This window comes from Lathyrus oleraceus, chromosome 2 (assembly GCF_024323335.1).
Source record: "Lathyrus oleraceus cultivar Zhongwan6 chromosome 2, CAAS_Psat_ZW6_1.0, whole genome shotgun sequence".
Lineage (NCBI taxonomy): Eukaryota > Viridiplantae > Streptophyta > Magnoliopsida > Fabales > Fabaceae > Lathyrus > Lathyrus oleraceus.
Window position 1 is genome coordinate 349,913,236 of NC_066580.1, and position 27,057 is coordinate 349,940,292.

Here is a 27,057-nt window from a genome sequence, read left to right on the forward strand (position 1 = left end):
CAAAAGAATTATCCACTGCCATGCTTAACTGGTAAATGAAGGATATTCAACCAACAAAAGTGAATTGGAACAACACCAAAACACTTAAAACATCTGCTAGGGAAAGGCGTAAATCAAAACGATGCTGAAATACCCATATGTTCAAAAGGAAGTTCAATTTCACAAGGAGATACAAATCCAGACTTAAGTGGGGAAGTCAAACTTCAACACAGGAGTAAAATAGATCTATTATCTACTACCTATTTCTGGGTAGCTTAATACGGAAGATAATACACTCGGGCAGAGGAACATCTGTTATCAGTTACTGGGCAACATATCAAGGATGACTCCCTGAGGAAAAGGAGGAAGAATCACCAACTACCAGTTACTGGGTATCTTATCAAAGGTAATCAACCACAGGAAATAGTTATATTACTAGTTACTGGGCAATATACTCAAAAGGGAGGAATATCCATTACCGATTACTGGGTAAGGATAGCCTACTGGGAAAATAAAATAGTAGAATTTACAACTACCAGTTACTGGATAGAAGACCAAAGAAGACAAAAGCAGGATTTACAACTACCAATTACTGGGTAGAAGACCAAAGAGAACAAAAGCGGGATTTACGACTACCATTTATTGGGTAGAAGACCAAAGGGAGGATATTCGTTACCAGTTACTGGGTAACATATCAAGGATAAACTGCCGGGGGAAAAATTCAATGAGAATTTTTGTTAACTACCAGTTACTGGGTAGATAACAGAAAAACGAATAGCTGGAAAAAAGGATAAATAATTACCAGTTACTGGGTAATTGAGAAATGATAATCTGTTGGCGAAAAGAAAAGATAATCCGTTGGGAAAACGAAAGTAAATTTGCAGGGGAAATCAAAGAAGTAAATTACCTTCTATCGGTTACTGGGTATATTAACATAAGTAAAGTATTCAACATCAAAAAGGATATAACCAGTTACTGGGTAATAAACTCTTGGAGGACCAAAAGATCTATTTGGGTAAGAACCAGAGAGAAAAGGTCAAACAAGAATCAACCCAATAAGGATATAACTCGAGGGGAGTGGTTCCATCCAGATAATGAATTGGGGAGGGAACAAAAATAATAATAATCCACGAAGAAATAACTCAGTGGGGAAGAAGAAAGGATAAACTCTTTCTGCTTAAGGGGATGACACTCTACATTGAAGAATGACAGACACACAACATCTCTATGGGGAAATGATATCACCAAAGCATGGGATCATAAAAATCAGGTCAATGCATAAAAGTGCACAATGAAATATCTGATGATATGCTTATGCATGTATATGCATGAATATGTATATGATTATGCTGACAAACGAGCACAGAGGATACAAATATGAATATCCAATCATCACAACTAGATACTCGGCTAATCTCAACAAGATGGGAACACCAACTGGAGAACCTGCTAGGGATGAAAATAAATCCTCGAGGATATAAATCCTATCTTCAAATATTCAATTCCCTGGGGATAATACACAACCATGTACTTAAGGAAGACTAGGGATATCACAATCCAAATTCAATGCTCAACTCTGGTTGGGGAAAGACATGCAGAACATGCATCATACCAAAAACTGATGAAGACTCAAAGCTCAGAGGAAATGAAGAATACATATATCAGTAGCAGTCACGGGGATTAAACAAATGCAACTTCAATACTCGACTCTCAGGAGAGGAGGAATAATTATTAGGGGATAAATAATGATTGACAAAGATCTTGCTTAAAGCTCAAACTCTCTGGGAGAGGAGAAAATACAACTTGGGAATTCGCATGAGACGAAAGCACCACTGAAGATATCAACCAACATGCTAAGGATAAGAGATATCTAATAAGGATCCACATCTCAAGTCGAGGGATATATATATATATATATATATATATATATACACTTCATAGCAATAAGTCAACGCTGCAGGGGATTTTAGGTCAATACCATATCAAATGGGAGACAACCCTACCTGGGATGACTACATCAATACTGCTCAGTATCAAATACTGTATGAATGAGGAGAACTTTCACCAGAAGAGGAAAATCTGCAGGGAATCCACGTCACAACAAGAGGCAAAACTCTAAGTGGGTAATCGGTGAGAAGACAAACTCCAACTAGATATTTCATCAATCAAGATCAACTCTGTGGGGATTAAAATCCGTCGGGACAAATTATGCGTGGGGATCCTCTCTAACAAAGAAATAAACGCCGCACGGGAGTGCAAAATGAAAACAAATTCCTCAAAAGGAAAACAATCAGTCATAAGACTCTTCTTGGGGGATTGAGAAATAAACCAATTCCAAGGTACCAAATATCAACCAGACTTACATGAACTCACTAAGAGAGAAACAATGTCACGACTATGTAACAACCAAATAAAGGTGTGTTGGGGATCTGAAAACCAAATAAAGGTCTTACTGGAGATCCAGGGTTCAATCACAAAATATACAAACCGAAGATGAAAATCCACAAAGGCTCTCAGTTGGAGAAAGATGATGAACTACAAGGAGAACAACACATCAACTCTACTAGGGATAAACAACAAACTATTTGGGGAGCAAACACCTCCAAACACTTCTTGGGTAAGGCAACAATGCTTCACACGTCAAGACTTACCGTTCTCAGATTGATGTTGACATTCCTTTTTCGAATTCAATGTTCTTAAAGTAAATACCTTATTATTTCAAAAAAATGGTTATTTATGTATTTATTTATTTCAAAAATTATTATCATAAAAATGCAATTTTATTAAACAGAAACAAATAAGAATAACAACTAATTGGATAAAGGCTCAACTTTATTTAATAGAATGGTAGTACGCAAATGGAAAGACTCCGTGGATCTTTACAAAGTTTGAAAATGGTAATATACATGGAAAAAGGCTACATTGAATACAATGACCACTACTCTCCCTACCGACTTTGAAATTCAACTGTGCTTTGTCCTTGGTTGAGAATGATGAATCAGAACCAAATGACTGGCAATGTTGCTTCAACGATCAAGTTTAGCCGGATGCAGTTACTTGCCAAAATCCCTAATTTTTGCCTAGATTGCCCCAAGACGGGGTACTCAATCTACCGGGTTGGTTTTTCTGTTTCACGTCTCTAATTTTTTTCCTGGACCGCCCTTTCAGGTTTTCAATCCGTCGAGACGCTCATTTTTGCCTAAGCCGCACTTTCGGGTTTTCAACTTAGCGAGTTGTTCTTTTCTTTTTTTAGGCAAAGTATTTCTTGACCGCATCGTCATTCACAAGAGGAGTGAACTATTCACCATTCATAGTTGTAAGATTCAATGCACCGCCTGGGAAGGCTCTCCTGACAACATATGAGCCTTCATAATTAGGAGTCCACTTGCCCCTAAAATCAGGTTTGAAAGATAAGATCTTATTGAGCACGAGGTCACCTTCTCGGAACACACGAGGTTTGACCTTCATGTCAAAAGCTTTCTTCATTCTCTGTTGATATAATTGACCATGACACATGGCAGTAAATCTATTTTCTTCAATTAAATTGAGCTAATCAAACCTGGTTTGACACCATTCAACTTCGGTTAACTTGACTTTCATCAACACACACATTGATGGGATATCAACCTCCACCGGGAGCACAACTTCCATGCCATAAACAAGAGAGAAAGGGGTTGCCTCTGTCGAAGTACATACGAATGTACGATACCCATGCAAAGCAAATGGAAGTATCTCTTGCCAATCTTTGTACGTTACAACCATCTTTTGGATAATCTTCTTAATATTCTTATTCACAGCTTCAACATCCCCATTCATCTTGGGTATGATGTGCTATTTTGAAGTCTTTGTAGAGCTCTTTCATCATATTGTTATTCAAGTTCGATCCATTATCAGTAATTATCTTATTTGGCACACCATATCGGCGTATGATCTGATTCTTGATAAACCTCACAATAACTTGCTTGGTTACATTAGCATACATGTCGCTTCAACCCATTTTGTGAAGTAGTAAATAACCATTAAAATGAGCCGATGTCCATTTGATTCTTTGGGCTCTATCATGCCAATCATATCAGTTCCCTACATGGAGAAGGGCCATGGAGAGAAAATGATATTCAAAAGTGCCGGAGGAACCTGAATCTTATCCGCATAAATTTGACACTTGTGGCATTTCTTCACGTATTTGTAGCAGTCAAATTCCATTATCATCCAATAGTAACTCGCTCTCAACATCTTATTTGCCATAGCATGTCCATTGGAATGAGTACCAAAGGAACCTTCATGGACTTCAGTCATCAATAGGTCTGCTTCGTGTCTATCCACACATCTGAGCAAAAACCATACCGAAATTTCTCTTGTAAAGCACATCACCATTCAGGTAGAAGTTTCCAGCCAGTCTTCTCAAAGTTTTTTTATCTTTCAAAGATGCCCCAAGTGGGTAAATCTAACTTTGGAGGAGACACTTAATATCATGGTACCATGGCTTATCATCTTGGATCTCTTCAATAGCAAATACATGAGCTGGCCTATTAAGGCGCCTTACAGTTAACTTAGGCACTTCATTCCAATAATTCACAACAATCATGGAAGCTAACATTGCAAGAGCATTTGTCGTCCGATTTTCATCTCGATGGATATGATGAACTCAACCTTTGTAAAGAAAGTTGATATCCTCCTCACATAATCTATATATGGTATCAAACCAGGTTGATTCATCTCACATTCACTTTTAACCTGATTAACAACCAAAGTTGAATCTTCATTGATGTCAAGATATTTGATTCTAAGATCAATGACTTCTTCAAGCCCCATAATGCAGGCTTCATACTCAGCCACATTATTCGTACATTTGAAGGTTAATGTAGCTGTAAACAGAAAATGAGTGCCTTGAGGAGTAATAATCACTTACCCAATTCCATTACCATATGAATTAACAACTCCATCAAATACCATACCCCAACAGGAACCAGGTTCTGGCCCTTCTTCAAGCAATGATTCATCACAAAATATCTCTTTATCAGGGAAATCAAGTTGTACTGACTGATAATCATCAATAGGTTGGTGAGTCAAATGGTCAGCCAAGACACTATCTTTAATCGCTTTCTGAGCTCGGTATTTAATATCATACTCAGATAACAACATCTGCCAACGGGCAATCCTCCCAGTTAAAACAAGCTTTTCAAATATATACTTGATTGGATCTGTCGTACCCCAAAATTTGTCCTCCCCTTTTCACTTTTCATCTGACCTATGGCTTGAGATTCATCTGCACATATTCATGCTTCATTCATATACACCCATATTGGCATTGGTTAATCTATAGATTCAAAGCTGGTGATTGATTCAAACCCTAATCAGGGGGAGCTTTAATCCTAATGTGCCTTACGACTTGATTCGTCACCCTGTGCTTAATACGATCCCTAAGTCACGCCTCTTGGTTGACTGAGGTCATTGGTTGACTTCCTGGTCAATTGACCAAAGTCAACCGTCCACTCCTAAGTCCATATTGTCTCGATTGCCCGTTCGACTCACTTTATTGTTATATCCATCATGGCGTTATGTTAATTCCATATTGATTCTAATTTTAAATTAATTTGATTTTAATTCTTAAATGGATTCTAATTTTAAATTGATTTTAATTGTTTTTAATTCTCAATTTGATTTTAATAGGATTTTGATTGATTATTTCAATTTTTTGACTAGTTTTAGAAATTATTTTAGATATTCAATTTACCATTTAATCACTAATATCCATCCATTTATTTGTTTTAATGATACAAAAAATTCTGCATAGAAGCAATTCATTGCATTGGGTTCAAATAAGCTTAGGCCCATGATTAATTTACAAGGTCCATAATCCAAAACTACAACATACAAAATAAAACAAGAGGAGGGAGAATGGAAAGTCAGAGGTTGACTTTTGAACCTTGTACTTATTGACTTTCATTTTTTTGTGTTACTTCCTAATGTGTTTACCTCGAGTTGTGATCCAATATTGTTTACTTACAGTTTAATAATAAGAAGGAATTAATTCAAAAGAGGAAAAAACGTTGGGGGACGATCCTAGATATGAAAATTTACACCAACTCGGAGGTGTCTTTCGTATGGATCAATAACAGTCACTGATATATACATTTACCGCTTCAGTCTAAAAGAAAAAAGCATTGTCGTCTTAGAAGGTTCAAAGGCTTTTGCATTTATAACGTCAGGAAATCTAATTATGTATGCATACAATATATGATCCCAAGAATACACTAGAAGTATATGTTATCCATAGTAGCTTCCCATGCCATATCTCCTGAACATATTGTTGCTTGTGCTGCCTGGTCGGTTGTGGGTAAGATTTTGTTGACAATAAGCGGCAACCAGATGCAACATCTATTGGCTTTGGCAGAAACTCTGAGCAAGAGGATGAGTTCATTCATGGCGAAGATGAACTTGCAAAGCATTTCTAGATCGAGTTCAACCGCGAATCGATCGTAGCATTGTTCACCACCTCTCCAGACTTCCGGTAATTTGAAGACCGATTGCACAAGGAGTGCATTCTCTCTATCCTTTGCTTGAGTCGGCAGCGTGGTATCGACCGCAACAGTGAGATACATACCTGATATTGGCTATTGCGTCGAAGGTTTGAAAAATTCCGAGAAGCTCACAACACCATAGGAGAAAACTAAAGTTGATACTGAACTCGTTTCGGATATACTGCAAGGCTGACTTTGATATTGGTCTTGATGATCTATATCTTCCTCTCATCCATGTCGAGAGACGGAGAACATAGGTTGTTGTATAAGGAGTATAACCCGCCGTTCGTTCATCGTCACAGTCCCTGCAAGTTGGATTCAACCACAAAATTCATCTCAGTAAGTATTTGTTTCACCTGCAACACCATCATCTCCTTTGACTCCGATGACATCTCAGCAGAAACATCATCTGCCACAACCTGGGTTCGGCAGAAATTCAGGTTCTAGTGTGACTAGTCAAGAAGTGAAGCAACAACAACGACACACACAACATAGGTAGTATCAACAGCCTGCGAGGCAGCAATGCATCACAAGCCAGCCTGCAACACACATCTGCAGCAATCCACCAAACAATGAGCAAAGGCATTAAGCGAGCGAGCAATTCGACAATACATTCACACAAGACAAACATTCCATTCGACATGAATAATCAAGTCAGCATATAGAGTTACTGAACAACATGGTTCATTATGCTAATTGCCACATAATCATTAGACAATCAATATAACCTCTCTAAATTCCAATCCAACATCCAATCTGGCAGCATTTTTAATGTTGCATTCCTAATGTTATAACCCCTTACCAATACTTGAATCCAACCGCATAATTCACCAGTCAATGTGACCAGCCATAGTTCTAAAAAATAATTCACAATTAAACAAATATCCTAACCAAGCTTCACAAACCCAATTGTCACAAACTTAAATAAGCTTGACATATAGAACTTCTAGCAAACCAATTGACAGAACAAAACTAATGCAGTAGGTTTATTTTGTTAGGGTCAAAATCAATTTCCAAATTGAGTTTAAAGCACATTCAGCACTAACGGCCCATTCTAAATTAACCACAACACAATTAGCGAATTTATCAAAACTTAATTAACAATCATAAGCTAACCTATAACAATTAACCCTAACTCTGTTTTAGAATTAACCTAAGTATACAATAATATTGATTAATTTGCAATTAACTTGACACTGTAAATTCACTAACCATGACAAGGCTTTCCGCTACCACATTCGTTTTCAACGTCTCCAAACAAACCAGAAATTAACATGGCCCATTTGCTTTGCCATACCAACATGTCTGCACAAACACAAACCGTTACAGTTAATAGCTTTCTTAACAGGTTTTAACAAATTCCTCAACATTTTGACTCTTTATCCCTAACTCTAATTAACATTCAAATTCCATATCTCAATAACTAACTAAAGGTGGAGCTAATTAACTTTCTTCAACATAATAGCCAACTCCAATCGATATATAACTGAACCTAACAGAATTTCTCGAAAACCTAACAAAAAAAGTAACCGTGCCCTAACTTGTAACTAATCCTGCCCGAAATCTTGCCCTAATTTGTTACAATTCCGACTATATATAATCCAATCACTATCCCTATCTAGAGCTCTCTTGAGAATCCATTGGAGCTTCACACTGAAGCTCCAAATGTGGTTGAGCTAAACCTCCTCTCTCTGCACTGGCGCGACATAGCTACGACAACACGCAACCGAATCGCTCCAGAAATGGAATAGCGCCAAATAAGGAGAAGAAGAACGCAACACACGCGCAAGAAACAAAAGTAAGAAGAAAAGGGTGTGTTACCTGATCAGCAGCATTCCATCTTCGCCTTCTTCAATCAATCGCATCGCAACCACGTCCTCGCCGGAGAAGTTTTCAGGAGAGATTGAGAATCGAACTACCACCGGGAATTTCATCTCCAACTTTCTGAGCATCGAAGCTTCGTCGTCGCCTTCATCTTCATTATCGCATAGTTCTTTAGGTACCCCGTGTAGGGCCCGACGGGAGTAATCCAAGCCCTAACCTTAGAGGCTTCAATTCATCTTAGATTGCGGGTTAGGGTTTAGGTTTGGAATTAACAAAGATTGACACCGAATTTGGATTAAGAAGGTTGGATCTATGGTGCAAAAATATGGTTATCCAAACAATATAATTAAATTGAATTGCATTGAATCATAAAATAACTAAATCATTTGAATAGTTAATCAATTAAATCATTAAATCATGAAATAACTAAATCACTTGAATAGTGAATAGTTAATGAACTAAATCATTTAAGTTAATCAATTATAATTAAGTTAAAACATCAATTTATAACGAGTTTTTTTTTATAAATTATTTTAGTTATAATTTTCTTTAATAAAAAAAAGAAAAATTATTGAGAATGAAAAAAAACAAAAATTAAAAATATTTATAATTATGAAAATAAAAAATATTTTATTTAAAAATTAAAAAGAAAATATAGTTTTTATAGAAAAAAAATCTGAAAATAAAATATTTTGTATTCCATAAAATAAAAAATATTTTTTTTATTTATTAAAAAATATATATATTTGAAATAAAAAATATATTTTTTCAGAAAAATAAAAAATTATTGTTTTTTGAAATAAAAAAATTCTGAAAAAATATCTTTTTTGTAAAATAAAAATTTCAGAATAAAATAATTTTTGTAGTGAAATTTTTTTCCAAAATTTTTGAAATATAAAAATAAAATATTTTTTTTTATTTTTCTGAAAATAAAATTCGAAAAAAATTTATTCTGGATTTTTTTCTCTGGAAAATTAAATTAAATTTTTTTTAAATTTTTTTTATCAAATATTAAAATGATCTATTCATATTTTTTTTTCAAAAAAATAAAAAATTTAACTAATTTTTATAAATAAAAGTTTTTTTAAAAAAATAATTTTTTTCAATTTTTTTAAATTAATTATTTTTTATGAAATTTAAAAAATTAATTTTAAAAGAATTTAAATTATAAATTTAATTTATAATTGCGAACTGATTATAAAATAGTTTATAAATACAAATCGGTTATAAACTAGTTTTAAACTGAATTGAAACAATTTTAGTAATTAACTGTATTTTTTTAAAAATGGTTATTATAAACTGAACTGAACTATAAATGTGATTTTGTTCATTGCAGTTGATAAACCACGAACACCCCTTGAAGGTGAGAAAAACAAGAAAGGGGGGGTTTGAATTGTTTGAAAAAATAAGCGCTTTTCAAAATGAAAATCACACAAGGATTTTATACTGGTTCGCTTATAACACAAAGCTACTCCAGTCCACCCGGCCAAGGTGATTTCGCCTTCAACAAGGACTTAATTCACTAATCTTGAAAGATTACAAATAACGCCTAAGAGAAAAATCTCTTAGTCCTCTCAAGTTTACAGACTACACTAAGTCACTTGAGGAAATCAACAAACAATAAAAGAAAGATTTATGTAATCTAGAGTGCTTCTAAGAAAGCAAATATTACAGTGTTAAGAACAAGAGTTTTTCACGTTATAAGCAAAAGCTTCGTGAAGATCTTAGAGAGAAAGAGTGTTTTTCTTGACTTGGTGTTTCAGTATAATTTTGGCTTGTTGGCTTACTGATTTCTTAGTTTCTTCAAGGTTGATTGCAGCCTATTTATATACTCGTTGAAGTAGTAGTTGAAACTGGTGGATATTGAGATGAAGTTACGCCATCACATAATTAGCTAATGCATAATGACTTTTTCTTCTTGAAATGACTACTTACCACAAGTAGTATTTTCTTTATTGAGATTAGAGATTAACGTCTCTTTCTCAATTAGGAAATCCATTTCCAAATCTTTTCTTGACTTAAACGTTACTCTTTCATGATTAGCAATTCCATGCTCAGAGTATTTGTGTTTCTGGAGAATCTTGGAATCTTGCTTCTGATGTTTAATCTCTTGAGAGTTCAGATAGCACTGAGAACTTCTGGAGTTAGACAACCGTTGTTCAGAGTCAGAACATCTAGAGCGTATTCTTGTTCAGATGCTTCTGATACTTTGACGTTTTGCTCAGAGTTAGACTTTCTTGACATTGTTTCCACTTCAGATGCTTCTGATCATTTGATATTTTGTATCTGATCTTGTTTTGTATCTGATGACATCATCAGATTTCTTCCTTCTTTCTTTAGAATCCTGCACACTTAGAAACTTTTCGTTAGGGTGCCATTTTTGGTTTCATCCTTTGTTATCATCAAAATCAAGGAATCTGTTGTAGAACAATTTTTGTTCTTACAATCTCCCCCTTTTTGATGATGACAAAACAACCTTAATTAGCAGATGAAACATGAATAATATTAGATCAGATAGACAGAAGCTCCCCCTGAGATAATGCTAGGGAGTTCAGAAGTTCTTACCAGAGTTTCTTAAGTACAGAGGTTTCTGAAACTTTCTGCAATTTCTTAAGTCCAGATTAGATAAATTTTATTTATATGAAAAAAATAAATATGTTGCAGAATGCTTAAGGTATTAGACAATGTTTTCATCAGAGCTAATAATTACTTCTCCCCCTTTTTGTCAGAATCAAAAAGACATAGTAGAAAAAAAAAAGTAAAGAGAAAAAAATAAAGAGAAAAACTGGAATTCATAGATAGAAGCACAAAGGCAACAAGAAAAACATCAGAGTCAGAGAGATAGCAAAAACAAAGACAACAGGCAAGCTAATAAAAAATAAATCCTAAGTGCCTAAGGGTTCGGAGGCGGAGGCATTCTCTGAAGTAACATTGCAAGCATGCTCTGGATGTTTTCGTTGACAGAATATTGCTTGTCCATTCTGGCCCGGAGTTCATTCTGATCTTGCTTGAGTTCTTTCAGAGTCTGAAGAACCGTAGGAATCACAGAAGAGGACTCCCCCAGAGTCAGAGCTTGCTGAGCTTCAGCTTCAGCAGCAGCTTGGGCTTCTGCATCCGCCAGAGCCTTAGCTTCAGCTTCCTTTTGTCTTAGGATTTCAGCTTCCTTAGCAAGTTTTTCTTCTTCTATCCTTCTTGCTTCTTCTGCTTCTTTGGCAATTCTCTCTTCCTCAAGCCTTTTGGCTTCAGCCTCTCTGGCAAGTCTCTCCTGGAGTCTTGCCTCAGCATCTCTGATGTAGCCATTTCTGACTTGTTCAGAGATGCCCTTCAGTCTAAAGGCCTCAGATGTCATCCAGCCAATGACTCTGTTCCAGTGTGTCCTTACAGATTCAGGATCATCACTGACTTCAGAGTTAGTGACCAGAGAATCGACCTTTTGAACTGAAGCCTCTACAATCATCAAGATGGCTTCCTTAAGGGTAGGCTTAGAAAGTTCAGGTTCAGGTTCTGGTTCAGAGGTATGAGGTGGAGGGCTGAGATTTAAGGTTTGAGGTTCAGATTCTGCTTCTGGTTGAGGGTCAGATGATTGAGGTGAAGCATAAAGAGGGTTTAAATCTAAAGGTTCGGATTCTGGTTCTGGTTCTGGTTCAGCGGAGATGTTTGGTGGGTTGATATCAGAAGTGGGATGGTCAGAGGGTTGGTTTTCAGACGGTATGGTGGTTGTTTGTTGTGGTGGAAGTGAAGTTGCTTCAGATTGTGTTTGTGTTTGTTGTTGTGAAGCAAGTCTATGAGCATAAAGTGTGGTTATGGTTGGGGATTCAGGATCAGAAAATTCTGGGTCAGATGAGAGGGAAACATATGGGGGTGATTCTGGTGCTGAGGATGATGAAGATGAAGTGCTTTGGTGGGTTAGTTTAGGTTCAGAGGGAGGTATGAATGTACGGGCTATATTTAGAACTGGGGTAGGTTGGGAGGTTCTGGTGATTGAGGGTGAAATATCAGAGGTGGTATAAATAGGTTGTGAAGAGAGAGGGTTAGAAGAAGCCATCAGAGGATTAGAGGTTACAGGAGGAACAGACTTACCAGTAGAGATAGTCAGAGGCGCTGAAGATTTGCTTCCAGAAGTTTCTCCGAGTCTGGCCTTCTTTGCCTGAGATGCTACCTTCTTTTCAGACAGACCTCTCTTGTATCTGACGAAGTCTTCTTCAGAGTCCAGACAGTCGTCGAGGCTGAAATCAGAGATGTCAATACCATCATCCAGCAGACGCTGAAGATAGATAGCAACAGCGTCTCTGGGTTCATTCTTGAAGAATCTGGCAAGGCCATGAGGCATCTTCCTCTGATCTTTCAAGCTATCCAAGGATGTATTCAGAGTTGGCCTGACTTGAATTTTCTTGATAATCCCCATACTCTTGAGGTTTCTGGCATTCAGAGGCTTCCCCACATCTATTGCCAGATCATCCATCAGCTTGGTCTTTTCCAGCTCGTCTACCAGTCCATGCTCAATGAAGACGTCAGATAGCAATCTTCCCAGAGGAATGTAGGATCTGGGCTTCATGTTGTTTCTGGTTTCTCTGACTGAATCTCTCAGATATCTGAAGAGGAGAGCAGGGAGACAGATCTTTATACCCTTCTGAATGCAGTACAGAATGCATTTCTGGTCTGCATTGATGTAATCAGAAGAGTTAGAGGCTGGACGATGGTGAATTGTTCCCAGAATAATCTTCAGCCACACTCTGAGGTTCTGGTGTAGCTCTTTGTTTTTAGAAGGGTTTCCTTCAACGTTGGGTTTGAAGATTGTTGGGTTGATGACTTCAGTGATGCGCTTTGACCTAGGAGGAATGTTGTAAATCCTTTTTCCTCCACTTTGCTCCATGTTCAACAAGGAAGCAATAGACGCTTCAGTAATAACAATCTTCACCCCCAGAACATATGAGACTATGAAGTTGTCATCTGCATTTGCATGTCTCCAGAACTCCTTGACGAGAAGTGGGTAAATGGGACCATAAAGTCTTTGGAAATAGTTTTCCCACCCTTGTTGACGAAGTTCTCCAGTTAGATCAACGCCATTTCTTCTTAGGTTGTCGAAATCAACAAGCGATTCGCACAACACATCCAAACCTTCAAAAGGGGTTGAAAGGTTGATATGGCGTTCACGGTCAAGAACGTGAGGTTCTTTGTAAACAGGAGTGACGGTGACGCCTGTAACGGTTGGAGTTTGAGTGTTTGAGGTTTGAGCGGTAGAACTTGATTCCATTTGTTGTGAAAAGTTAAACACTTCTTGTTGTTGAGCGTCCATGGTGAAGAAGAAGATGAAGATTGAAGAACTTGCAGAGAATGCTTGAGAGAAGGGTTTAGGGTTTTAGAGTGAGTGAGAGTGATAAGTGTGAAATGTGAGAAAAGTGTTTATATACTCTAAGTAAAAACATGCAAAACGACACACATTCCAGCGTTAGCACAAAAATCAAAATAGCACGTTTAGGGGGAAAAATGATTACAGCTAATAAATGAATGTCTAATCCCAACAGTACGCACACTACTCTAGGAGATTTCAAACGTTCTGACCTTTGATTTCTTTTGACAGCTGTCTAGAAGTTCTAGGGTTAGACGCTTGGTACTCCACGTGTTGATGTATCTGATCTTCAGGAATACCAAAGGATTGGTTTCTGAAGATTTCTAACTCAGATATCTTCTTAACTTGGTAGAAGTATCAGAGTCAGAGGCAGAAGTACATTTGTTTACATCAGAGTCACATTTTACATTTTCAGAGCCATACTTCATTCAGGACAATTTTTAATGTTCAGATGTTCTAAGATAAAAAGAAATCTATCTTCAGCTAGAGGCTTAGTAAAGATATCTGCCCATTGATGTTCTGTATCAATGAACTTCAAAGTTACTATCCCTTTCTGAACATAGTCTCTGATAAAATGATGTTTTATTTCTATGTGTTTGGCTCTGGAATGTAGAATGAGATTCTTACTTAAACAAATAGCAGCAGTATTATCACAAAAGATAGGAATGTTACTCTCAAAGATTTGTAGATCTTCTAGCTGATGCTTCATCCAGAGCATCTGAGTTGTGCACAGTGATGCTGAGATGTATTCTGCTTCTGCAGTTGATAGAGCAATAGTTGACTGTCTTTTGCTAGCCCAGGAGATTAGATTGTTTCCCAGAAGCTGGCAATTTCCAGAAGTGCTTTTTCGTTCTATTCTATCTCCTGCATAATCTGCATCACAATAACCCGAGAGTCTATACTCTGATGTTTTCTCATACATCAGGCCCAGGTTAGGAGTTCCTTTCAGATACTTAAGAATTCTTTTAACTGCTGTTAAATGAGATTCTCTAGGATCTGATTGGAATCTGGCACAAAGACAGACACTAAAGAGAATATCAGGACGAGTAGCAGTCAGATAGAGGAGAGAGCCTATCATACCTCGATAGAGCTTCTGACAAACCTTGTTGCTTACCTCTTCCTTTTCCAGAATGCAAGTTGGGTGCATGGGAGTTTTTGCAGAGTTGCATTCAGTCATATCAAACTTCTTCAGAACGTCTTTAATATATTTACTTTGATGGACGTACGTGACTTCTGGAGTTTGATTAATTTGAATTCCCAGAAAGAACTTTAATTCTTGCATTAAACTCATTTCAAATTCTGCCTGCATTAACTTAGAAAATTCTTGGCAAACAGAGATATTAGCAGAACCAAAAATAATATCATCAACATAAATCTGGCATATCATGAGATCATTATTAAGGTTTTTACAGAAGAGTGTAGAATCAACTTTCCCTCTGATAAAATTTTGTTCCAGAAGAAAATTACTTAATCGTTCATACCAAGCTCTGGGAGCTTGTTTAAGTCCATATAAGGATTTCTTAAGTTTAAAAACATGTTCTGGAAAATTTGAGTTTTCAAAACCTGGAGGTTGATTGACATACACTTCTTCTGATATATAACCATTAAGAAATGCACTCTTGACATCCATTTGATATAATTTAATAGAATGATTAATAGCAAAAGATACAAGAAGACGAATAGATTCTAACCTCGCGATTGGAGCAAAGGTTTCATTATAGTCAATACCTTCTTGTTGACTATAACCTTGAGCTACCAGTCGAGCTTTGTTTCTGACAACTTCTCCTTTCTCGTTCAGCTTGTTTCTGAAAACCCATCTGGTTCCAATGACGTGAGTACCTCTGGGTTTAGGAACGAGATCCCAGACATCATTCTTTGAGAATTGATCCAATTCTTCTTGCATAGCTGCCACCCAGTCGTTATCCTGAAGTGCTTCATCACAAGACGTAGGCTCAATCAGAGACACTAGTCCCAGAGGAATATCTTCAGAAGTTCTGAAAGTAGATCTGGTTCTGACAGGTTCGTCCTTGTTTCCCAGAATCAAATCTTCAGATACATTGATACGACTTTTGACTTTCTTTGGGATTTCTGGAGATTTAATTTCTTCAGAGCTTTGAGTGACAGTTGCTTCTGGAGTTTTATCAGACTCTACAAGAGTGATTTCCAAATCTGCAAACTTTTCAACTAGCTTTGACTTTTCAGGGTCAAGCTTATCATCAAATCTGACATGAATTGATTCTTCCACAATTTTGGTTTCTGTGTTGTATACTCTATAGCCTTTAGAGCGTTCTGAGTATCCTAACATAATACCTTTCTGTGCTTTGGAATCAAACTTGTTCAGATGTTCTTTAGTATTTAATATAAAACAAGAACATCCAAAAGGATGAAAATATGAAATGTTTGGTTTTCTTCCTTTACACAGTTCATAGGGAGTCTTTTCCAGAATAGGTCTTATAGAGATTCTATTCTGAATATAACACGCTGTATTTACAGCTTCTGCCCAAAAGTGCTTTGCTACATTTGTTTCATTGATCATGGTTCTGGCCATCTCTTGGAGTATCCTATTCTTCCTCTCTACAACTCCATTTTGTTGTGGAGTTCTAGGGCAGGAGAAATCATGGGATATTCCATTAGAATCAAATAATTCTTCAAAATCTTTGTTTTCAAATTCTCCACCATGATCACTTCTGACTCTAACAATTTTAGAGTCAAATTCTTTTTGCACTTTGGAACAGAAACTGGTGAATACAGAGTGAGACTCACTCTTGTGCTTTAGGAATTTTACCCATGTCCAGCGACTGTAATCATCAACAATGACTAGTCCATACTTCTTTCCATTAACTGATGCTGTTTTCACAGGACCAAATAAGTCAATGTGAAGAAGTTCCAGAGGCTTAGAGGTAGAAACAACATTTTTCTTTTTAAAAGATGTTTTTGAAAATTTTCCTTTCTGACAAGCTTCACACAGAGCATCTGAAGAAAACTTCAGTTTAGGTAGGCCTCTGACTAACTCGAGTTTAGTTAGCTGAGAAAGTTTCCTCATGCTAATGTGTCCCAAGCGTCTATGCCATACCCATTGCTCTTCGTGAACTGACATTAGACATTTAACATTTTGATCTTTTAAATCAGAAAGATTTATTTTGTAAATGTTGTTTTTCCTCTTGCCTGTGAAAAGGACAGAGCCATCGTTCTGATTAATGGCTTTACATGTTTTTTGATTGAAGATTACATCATAACCGTTATCACTTAATTGACTTATGGATAACAAGTTATGCATTAATCCTTCTACATAAAGAACATCAGATATAGAGGGAAGAGTACCATTACCAATAGTTCCGGAGCCTCTGATCCTTCCTTTCTGATCTCCTCCGAAGCCTACAAATCCAGCGTCTTTAAGTTCCAGACTTTGGAACATAGACTTTCTTCCCGTCATGTGTCGCGAGCATCCAGAGTCCAGGTACCATGACTGGTGTCTGAACTTTGCTGCATAGGATATCTGCAACATAGATAATCTTATCTTTCGGTACCCAGAATCTCTTGGGTCCTTTTAGATTAGTTTTCCCAGAGTTTCTTATAACTTTGGGTCTTCTAGCATTTTTAAATTTGTGTTCTTGTGTGTGTGTGTAGTGATATGAAAAAGGAGATTTAATTTGATCACTTGTAGAAGTTTTATCTTCCTTAGGATCATACCCAATTCCCCTTTTATTGTTCTGACTTACTCCATAAATCATGGATGCCATAATACTCCTATCTATCCCATTCTTCAGAAATTCTTGAAAGGCTTCTTCATATTTATAAATAATTTTATTTGAAGTTTGTGGTGCTTGAGACAACGCTTCTTCTAATTCTGAGCTTTTTGTTTTTGCTTCATCTCTTTCTAAAATTAAAGATTTGATTGTATCTTCTTGTGATAGAATTGTTATCTCAAGTTCACTACACTCTTCAAATTTTGCTTTAAGACAGCCTTTAATGTTTTTAAACTTTTGTTTTAATTTCTGGTAAGAGGTAAGAGTTTCTGACAAACATGATTCTAAGTCAGATCGAGAAAGTTCAGAAAATACCTCTTCAGATTCTTCATCTGAGCTGCTGGATGTGGTAGCCATAAGTGCTACGTTGGCCTGTTCATCAGAGTCAGATTCTGATGATCCAGATTCACTATCATCCCAGGTAGCCATCAGTCCTTTCTTTGTTCTGAAAGTGTTTTTCTTGAAGCTTTCTTTTCTAGGGTTGTCTTTCTTCAACTTGGGGCATTCATTTCTGTAATGACCTGTTTCTTTACATTCATAACAGGTAATATCTTTGTTAGCTTTACCTTTTGAAGTTGACTCTGATCGATCCCCTCTGGGTCTTGGTCTTCTGAAGTTGTTGTTCCTCTTTTTCCAGAGTTGCTTAACTCTTCTGGTTAGTAGGGACAACTCTTCTTCATCATCAGAGTCTTCAGGTTCAGAGTCGTCAGTATCTTCAGTTTCTGCCTGGAGAGCTTTGGTTCTGTCAGGTTTCCGTCTTTCAGATCTGGACTTTAGCGCTACGGACTTGTTCTTTTTTTGAGGCTCATCCTCCTCTAGTTCTATCTCATGGCTTCTGAGAGAACTAACAAGTTCTTCAAGGCTGATATTGTTCAGATCCTTTGACAGCTTCAGAGCAGTAACCATAGGTCTCCATTTCTTTGGCAGACTTCTGACTATCTTCTTAACATGATCTGCAGTTGTGTATCCTTTGTCTAGCACTTTAAGACCTGCAATAAGAGTTTGAAATCTGGAAAACATAGCTTCTATAGCTTCATCATCTTCCATTTTGAAGGCTTCATATTTCTGGATAAGCGCCAGAGCCTTCGTCTCCTTGACTTGGGAGTTTCCTTCATGGGTCATCTTCAGAGAGTCAAGTATATCTTTGGCTGTCTCTCTGTTGGTGATCTTTTCATATTCGTTGTATGATATAGCATTTAGAAGTATTGTTCTGGCCTTGTGGTGATTTTTGAAGACACGTTTCTGATCTTCTGACATCTTACTTCTGGGAACTTCAGCTCCATTTAAGACTGGAGGTGTGTATCCATCTGTGACAATGTCCCAGAGGTCAGCATCATAACCCAGAAAGAAACTTTCGATTCTATCTTTCCAGTAGTCAAATTTCTCTCCATCAAAAACAGGAGGCTTGACATTGTAAGAATCTCTTTCATTTGAGTGGGCCATTGTTTTTCTCGTACTGGATCTCTCTACACGGTTAAGTGTTTGATTAGAAAATCAATAACAGAGTCGGAGCTCTGATACCAATTGAAGGTGAGAAAAACAAGAAAGGGGGGGTTTGAATTGTTTGAAAAAATAAGCGCTTTTCAAAATGAAAATCACACAAGGATTTTATACTGGTTCGCTTATAACACAAAGCTACTCCAGTCCACCCGGCCAAGGTGATTTCGCCTTCAACAAGGACTTAATTCACTAATCTTGAAAGATTACAAATAACGCCTAAGAGAAAAATCTCTTAGTCCTCTCAAGTTTACAGACTACACTAAGTCACTTGAGGAAATCAACAAACAATAAAAGAAAGATTTATGTAATCTAGAGTGCTTCTAAGAAAGCAAATATTACAGTGTTAAGAACAAGAGTTTTTCACGTTATAAGCAAAAGCTTCGTGAAGATCTTAGAGAGAAAGAGTGTTTTTCTTGACTTGGTGTTTCAGTATAATTTTGGCTTGTTGGCTTACTGATTTCTTAGTTTCTTCAAGGTTGATTGCAGCCTATTTATATACTCGTTGAAGTAGTAGTTGAAACTGGTGGATATTGAGATGAAGTTACGCCATCACATAATTAGCTAATGCATAATGACTTTTTCTTCTTGAAATGACTACTTACCACAAGTAGTATTTTCTTTATTGAGATTAGAGATTAACGTCTCTTTCTCAATTAGGAAATCCATTTCCAAATCTTTTCTTGACTTAAACGTTACTCTTTCATGATTAGCAATTCCATGCTCAGAGTATTTGTGTTTCTGGAGAATCTTGGAATCTTGCTTCTGATGTTTAATCTCTTGAGAGTTCAGATAGCACTGAGAACTTCTGGAGTTAGACAACCGTTGTTCAGAGTCAGAACATCTAGAGCGTATTCTTGTTCAGATGCTTCTGATACTTTGACGTTTTGCTCAGAGTTAGACTTTCTTGACATTGTTTCCACTTCAGATGCTTCTGATCATTTGATATTTTGTATCTGATCTTGTTTTGTATCTGATGACATCATCAGATTTCTTCCTTCTTTCTTTAGAATCCTGCACACTTAGAAACTTTTCGTTAGGGTGCCATTTTTGGTTTCATCCTTTGTTATCATCAAAATCAAGGAATCTGTTGTAGAACAATTTTTGTTCTTACAATCTCCCCCTTTTTGATGATGACAAAACAACCTTAATTAGCAGATGAAACATGAATAATATTAGATCAGATAGACAGAAGCTCCCCCTGAGATAATGCTAGGGAGTTCAGAAGTTCTTACCAGAGTTTCTTAAGTACAGAGGTTTCTGAAACTTTCTGCAATTTCTTAAGTCCAGATTAGATAAATTTTATTTATATGAAAAAAATAAATATGTTGCAGAATGCTTAAGGTATTAGACAATGTTTTCATCAGAGCTAATAATTACTTCTCCCCCTTTTTGTCAGAATCAAAAAGACATAGTAGAAAAAAAAAAGTAAAGAGAAAAAAATAAAGAGAAAAACTGGAATTCATAGATAGAAGCACAAAGGCAACAAGAAAAACATCAGAGTCAGAGAGATAGCAAAAACAAAGACAACAGGCAAGCTAATAAAAAATAAATCCTAAGTGCCTAAGGGTTCGGAGGCGGAGGCATTCTCTGAAGTAACATTGCAAGCATGCTCTGGATGTTTTCGTTGACAGAATATTGCTTGTCCATTCTGGCCCGGAGTTCATTCTGATCTTGCTTGAGTTCTTTCAGAGTCTGAAGAACCGTAGGAATCACAGAAGAGGACTCCCCCAGAGTCAGAGCTTGCTGAGCTTCAGCTTCAGCAGCAGCTTGGGCTTCTGCATCCGCCAGAGCCTTAGCTTCAGCTTCCTTTTGTCTTAGGATTTCAGCTTCCTTAGCAAGTTTTTCTTCTTCTATCCTTCTTGCTTCTTCTGCTTCTTTGGCAATTCTCTCTTCCTCAAGCCTTTTGGCTTCAGCCTCTCTGGCAAGTCTCTCCTGGAGTCTTGCCTCAGCATCTCTGATGTAGCCATTTCTGACTTGTTCAGAGATGCCCTTCAGTCTAAAGGCCTCAGATGTCATCCAGCCAATGACTCTGTTCCAGTGTGTCCTTACAGATTCAGGATCATCACTGACTTCAGAGTTAGTGACCAGAGAATCGACCTTTTGAACTGAAGCCTCTACAATCATCAAGATGGCTTCCTTAAGGGTAGGCTTAGAAAGTTCAGGTTCAGGTTCTGGTTCAGAGGTATGAGGTGGAGGGCTGAGATTTAAGGTTTGAGGTTCAGATTCTGCTTCTGGTTGAGGGTCAGATGATTGAGGTGAAGCATAAAGAGGGTTTAAATCTAAAGGTTCGGATTCTGGTTCTGGTTCTGGTTCAGCGGAGATGTTTGGTGGGTTGATATCAGAAGTGGGATGGTCAGAGGGTTGGTTTTCAGACGGTATGGTGGTTGTTTGTTGTGGTGGAAGTGAAGTTGCTTCAGATTGTGTTTGTGTTTGTTGTTGTGAAGCAAGTCTATGAGCATAAAGTGTGGTTATGGTTGGGGATTCAGGATCAGAAAATTCTGGGTCAGATGAGAGGGAAACATATGGGGGTGATTCTGGTGCTGAGGATGATGAAGATGAAGTGCTTTGGTGGGTTAGTTTAGGTTCAGAGGGAGGTATGAATGTACGGGCTATATTTAGAACTGGGGTAGGTTGGGAGGTTCTGGTGATTGAGGGTGAAATATCAGAGGTGGTATAAATAGGTTGTGAAGAGAGAGGGTTAGAAGAAGCCATCAGAGGATTAGAGGTTACAGGAGGAACAGACTTACCAGTAGAGATAGTCAGAGGCGCTGAAGATTTGCTTCCAGAAGTTTCTCCGAGTCTGGCCTTCTTTGCCTGAGATGCTACCTTCTTTTCAGACAGACCTCTCTTGTATCTGACGAAGTCTTCTTCAGAGTCCAGACAGTCGTCGAGGCTGAAATCAGAGATGTCAATACCATCATCCAGCAGACGCTGAAGATAGATAGCAACAGCGTCTCTGGGTTCATTCTTGAAGAATCTGGCAAGGCCATGAGGCATCTTCCTCTGATCTTTCAAGCTATCCAAGGATGTATTCAGAGTTGGCCTGACTTGAATTTTCTTGATAATCCCCATACTCTTGAGGTTTCTGGCATTCAGAGGCTTCCCCACATCTATTGCCAGATCATCCATCAGCTTGGTCTTTTCCAGCTCGTCTACCAGTCCATGCTCAATGAAGACGTCAGATAGCACAAGTAGTATTTTCTTTATTGAGATTAGAGATTAACGTCTCTTTCTCAATTAGGAAATCCATTTGCAAATCTTTTCTTGACTTAAACGTTACTCTTTCATGATTAGCAATTCCATGCTCAGAGTATTTGTGTTTCTGGAGAATCTTGGAATCTTGCTTCTGATGTTTAATCTCTTGAGAGTTCAGATAGCACTGAGAACTTCTGGAGTTAGACAACCGTTGTTCAGAGTCAGAACATCTAGAGCGTATTCTTGTTCAGATGCTTCTGATACTTTGACGTTTTGCTCAGAGTTAGACTTTCTTGACATTGTTTCCACTTCAGATGCTTCTGATCATTTGATATTTTGTATTTGATCTTGTTTTGTATCTGATGACATCATCAGATTTCTTCCTTCTTTCTTTAGAATCCTGCACACTTAGAAACTTTTCGTTAGGGTGCCATTTTTGGTTTCATCCTTTGTTATCATCAAAATCAAGGAATCTGTTGCAGAACAATTTTTGTTCTTACACCCCTAACATGCGCCATTAATACTGACATGTATACGCCATTTCTCATGACTACTCCTATTAATTAATAAATGGTTATTTTAGTAAATAATTTAAAAATATGGTTATTTTGGTATTTAATTTAATAATAATAGTTATTTAAAAAATAAATTCTAATAAATCCTTTTCAAAATCTTAATTAACTAATTTAAAAAAAAAATTAAAATATCAATTACTAATTTAATATATATAAAAAATTAAAAAACATTAAAAATAAATTACTCTAATCAAAATTATCATGTCAATAACTTTTTTTTATCTTAATCGTCAGTATTACGTTTGCAAAATTAAAGAAACCAACCATCTCAAAAATATAAAATTAAAAAATTAATTTTTAAAATGAAGAATTAAAAATTAAAAATTATCAAACTAAAAACATCAAAATGCATTTAAACCTAAATATATTCTCCTTAATTCCAATAAATATTTAATTAAACATATAGATAAAGTCACTCGATCATCCTGGCGCATACCAGACGGCACCATTCCAAGTCGTTTTCATTTGAATAATTTTTGTATAATTTCATTTTCAACAATTAACACGCTCAAGCAATAATAATACTTTAAACCTCTAGATTTTTATCGAATAGAATATATATATATATATATATATATATATATATATATATATATATATAGTTGAATTTTAAACTTAAATTAATTTGTCTTTATGTATTAGTATTCAACAAAACCAAAACTATAAGATACCAGAATAAATTATTTTAATGTTCTTATGTATATATATAATCTTCTCTTAGTCTCATTTATTTGTATTTACGTGGAACCTTCTTCGTCAACTATATATTTATTGATTCCGGACTTTTAGTACTCTCCTCATCAACCCCTCCGGAGGAGTTTCGTCCCAATCCTTTTTCTTCGGTCGTAATCACAAAATAGAGTCATATATAATTAATTACCATTTAAAAACAAGCTATGTTCAAACATAATTAAACTTTTTGATAGCCTTTTCTTTTCAACAGAGAATCGACGGTTCTGTTCGAATTGATTTTAACTTAAAAATTCATTCGATATAAATGTAGATTTATTTATCGTTGGATTTGATTTTTAATTAAAAATTCGATCTGATCCAATTTAATTTTATGCTATTTAGTTTGGATTGATTTTTAAATATTCAAAATATAAATTATATTCTTTTAAAATTTTAAAGTTAATATAATATATAACATAATATATTAAAAATTAATATTATAAAATAAGAATTATAATTGAAATAAATAAATGATAAAAATAAATAGGTTAAACTAAACTAAGAATTAATATTAAAAGAATAAGTATATTAAATAATAATTTATTATAAAATTAAAATTAAAATTAAAAATATAGATATGTGGTTCGGTTCGGTTTGGATCAATTTAAAAGAGTTAATATGAAACCTGATCCAAAAAATTTCGTAAAATGACATCCAGATTTGTAATGTTTTTTTTAATAGACTTGGATTTTATAGAATAAGATAATTACGCACTTTTCTTACAAACTAGAGAAATCCATTATCCATAGAGGGAAAGAAATCAAATTACGTTGGTATGTTATACACTTATATTGTGATGAAGTTATTTCATCATTGAAGAAAGGATAACAAAATGGAAACGAGAAAGAAAACTTCAAGAAGAGAGAATCATAGCTTCATTGATTATTCAAGTGTGATAGTACAACTCTTATATAGTACACTCCTATCACATAATAGCCAATCAAATGAAACTAACTAACCAATAACCACCTAACTAACAATAGCCTTATCAACTATATTAATCAACTAATCTAATCCAATGATTAAAGTAGATAATCTTAACAATCCATCTCAAGCTAAGCATGGTGAATGTTGATCATGCCAAGCTTGGAAATAAACTTGTTGAAAGTTGAAGTTGGTAATGCTTTAGTTAGAAAATCAGCAAGTTGCTCATGAGTGGAAATTGGTAGGAGCCGAAGTAAGCCTTGATGTAGTTTTTCACTGACCAAATGGCAATCGATCTCAAGATGTTTGGTTCATTCATGAAATACCGGATTGGACGCAATATGCATTGCACTTTGGCTGTCACAATAAAGGACAGAAAGTTTGGTACATGTGATGTGCAGCTCCTTCATAAGCACTATCAACCAAAGCAATTCACATGTGGCAAATGATAGCGCCCGATACTCAGCCTCCGATGATGATCTGGAAATAATATCTTGTTTCTTTGCACGCCATGATATGAGAGAAGTACCAAGGAAGAAGCAATATTTTGAAATGGACCTCCTTGAATCAAGGCACCCTGCCCAATCAGAATCTGAGAAGCCAAGAAGTTGTAATTCAGCATTCCTACGAAACATAATTCCTCTACCAGGGCTATTCTTCAAGTAGCGTATGACTCTACAAGCAGCATGATAGTGTGCCATTGTTGGATTGTGAAGAAACTGACTGAGTTGCTGAGTGGCATAGGTAATGTTTGGGCGTGTGGTGTTAAGGTACAGCAGACGGCCTATTAATCGTCTATAAGCTCCAATGTCTTCAAAAGCTTTGTCACTATCAGCATGTAGCTTAACTGATGGATCAAGAGGTGTGGGAGATGGTTTGGATCCAAGCATACCAGATTCCTGTAAGAGATCAAGACAATATTTTTGTTGTGATAGTGAAATCCCTGCCTTTGAATGAGCAACCTCGAGGCCAAGAAAATACTTAAGTATTCCCAGGTCTTTGATGCTAAAATTTTCATCTAGAATGAGTTTGATACGATTAAATTCAGACATAGAGGTTCCAACTAGGATTATGTCATCAACATAGACTAAAATAGCTGCAAATTGAGCATCACTTTTCAAAGTGAAAAGGGAATAATCAAAAGTAGATTAAGTGTACCCTTGTTGAAGTAAAAGAGCTTTTAGCTTTTCATACCATTTGCGACTGGCTTGTTTCAGACCATATAAACTCTTTTGAAGTTTGCATACTTGATTGGGCCTGTGACATGTAACACCTTCAGGTATGGTCATATACACATCTTCCTGCAATTCCCCATGTAAAAATGCATTGTTAACATCCAGTTGATGTAAGAAACAATTATTGATGGTTGGAGTTGCAAGAAGAGTTCTGACAGTTGTAAGCTTTGCTACAGGTGAAAAAGTATCAAAGAAATAAAGCCCTTCAATTTGGTTGTAGCCCTTGGCAATAAGTCCAGCTTTATACCTCTCTATTGTGCCATCTGCTCTATGCTTTACTTTGAACACCCATCTGTTACCAATTGGTTTGACATGTGGTCACAAATCAACTATATTCCAAGTTCTATTCTTGTCTGATGCATCTAATTCAGACTTCATGGCCTTAATCCAATGTTCAGACAAACATGCTTCTTTGTAGTTCTTTGGCTCATGTGTAAGAGTGATATTGGATGCAAAGGCACGATGAGATGCAGACAGAAAATGCAATGAATCGTAATTTTAAATAGGATAAATAATTTTGGTTGTACCTGATGATGACTTGACTGTTGACACATCAGATGTATTGCACACATAATCTGAGAGATAATGAGGTGTATGTTTGGCTCTAACAGGCCTAGATTGAATGTTGCCATTTTCAATATCTGATGTATCAGGGATAGATTGAATGTCATGGTTCTCATCAGCATTTTCTAAAGATTCAGGGTCAATGTTAGAATGGTGCAGTGTGTCAGTGGTTGTGTTAGGATGGTGGTCATGTTCCTCAACAGTGGATTCAATACTTTGTGATGGAACAGGTATGATATGATCATGTTGTGGTGAGTCAATGGGATCTTTGTAAGGGTGATAGTTCCAATTAGTAGAATTTGCATTTGAATAGGGGAAAATGTGCTCATGATGTATGACGTTTCTAGAAACAAGAATTGTATGACTGTTAATATCATAGAGCACCACACCCTTCATACCATTCTTGTATCCTAAGAATACACATTTTCGACCTCTTGGCTCAAGTTTTATTATATGCATATGTAACGTGGATGCAAAAGCTAGAGATCCAAACACTTTGAGACTATGCATATCTGGATGTGCATTGTGCAGTATAAAATGAGGAGAAAGATTGTTTAAAACCTGTGTAGGAAGTTTATTTATAATGAATGTTGCATGCAAAATGGCATATGACCAGAATTTCTTTGGAAGTTTTGACTGAAAAAGAAGAGCTCTTCCAACATTTAATAAATGTTGATGTTTCCTCTCCACTCTACCATTTTGTTGTGGAGATTCAACACAACTTGTTTGATGAATGATTCCCTTAGATGCATAAAATTCAGGGATGCTAAATTCAGGACCATTATCAATTCTGATAATTTTGACATGAAGCTTATGTTGATTTTCTACGAGACTAACAAAGTTTATAACATGTTGTCTAGCTTCAGATTTGGCTTTCATAAATGTTATCCATGTGTATCTGCTACAGTCATC

General features: G+C 36.3%; 1 long non-coding RNA gene across 1 annotated transcript; it reads right to left on the reverse strand.

The window, feature by feature from the left end:
• Positions 1-6,047: 6,047 nt before the first annotated feature.
• On the reverse strand, positions 6,048-8,661 carry LOC127119466 (uncharacterized). The gene is made up of 3 exons (XR_007802831.1): positions 8,322-8,661; positions 7,713-7,805; positions 6,048-7,052 (listed from the first exon to the last, which is right to left on the reverse strand). It is a non-coding gene; the product is annotated as an uncharacterized LOC127119466 (long non-coding RNA).
• Positions 8,662-27,057: the final 18,396 nt, after the last annotated feature.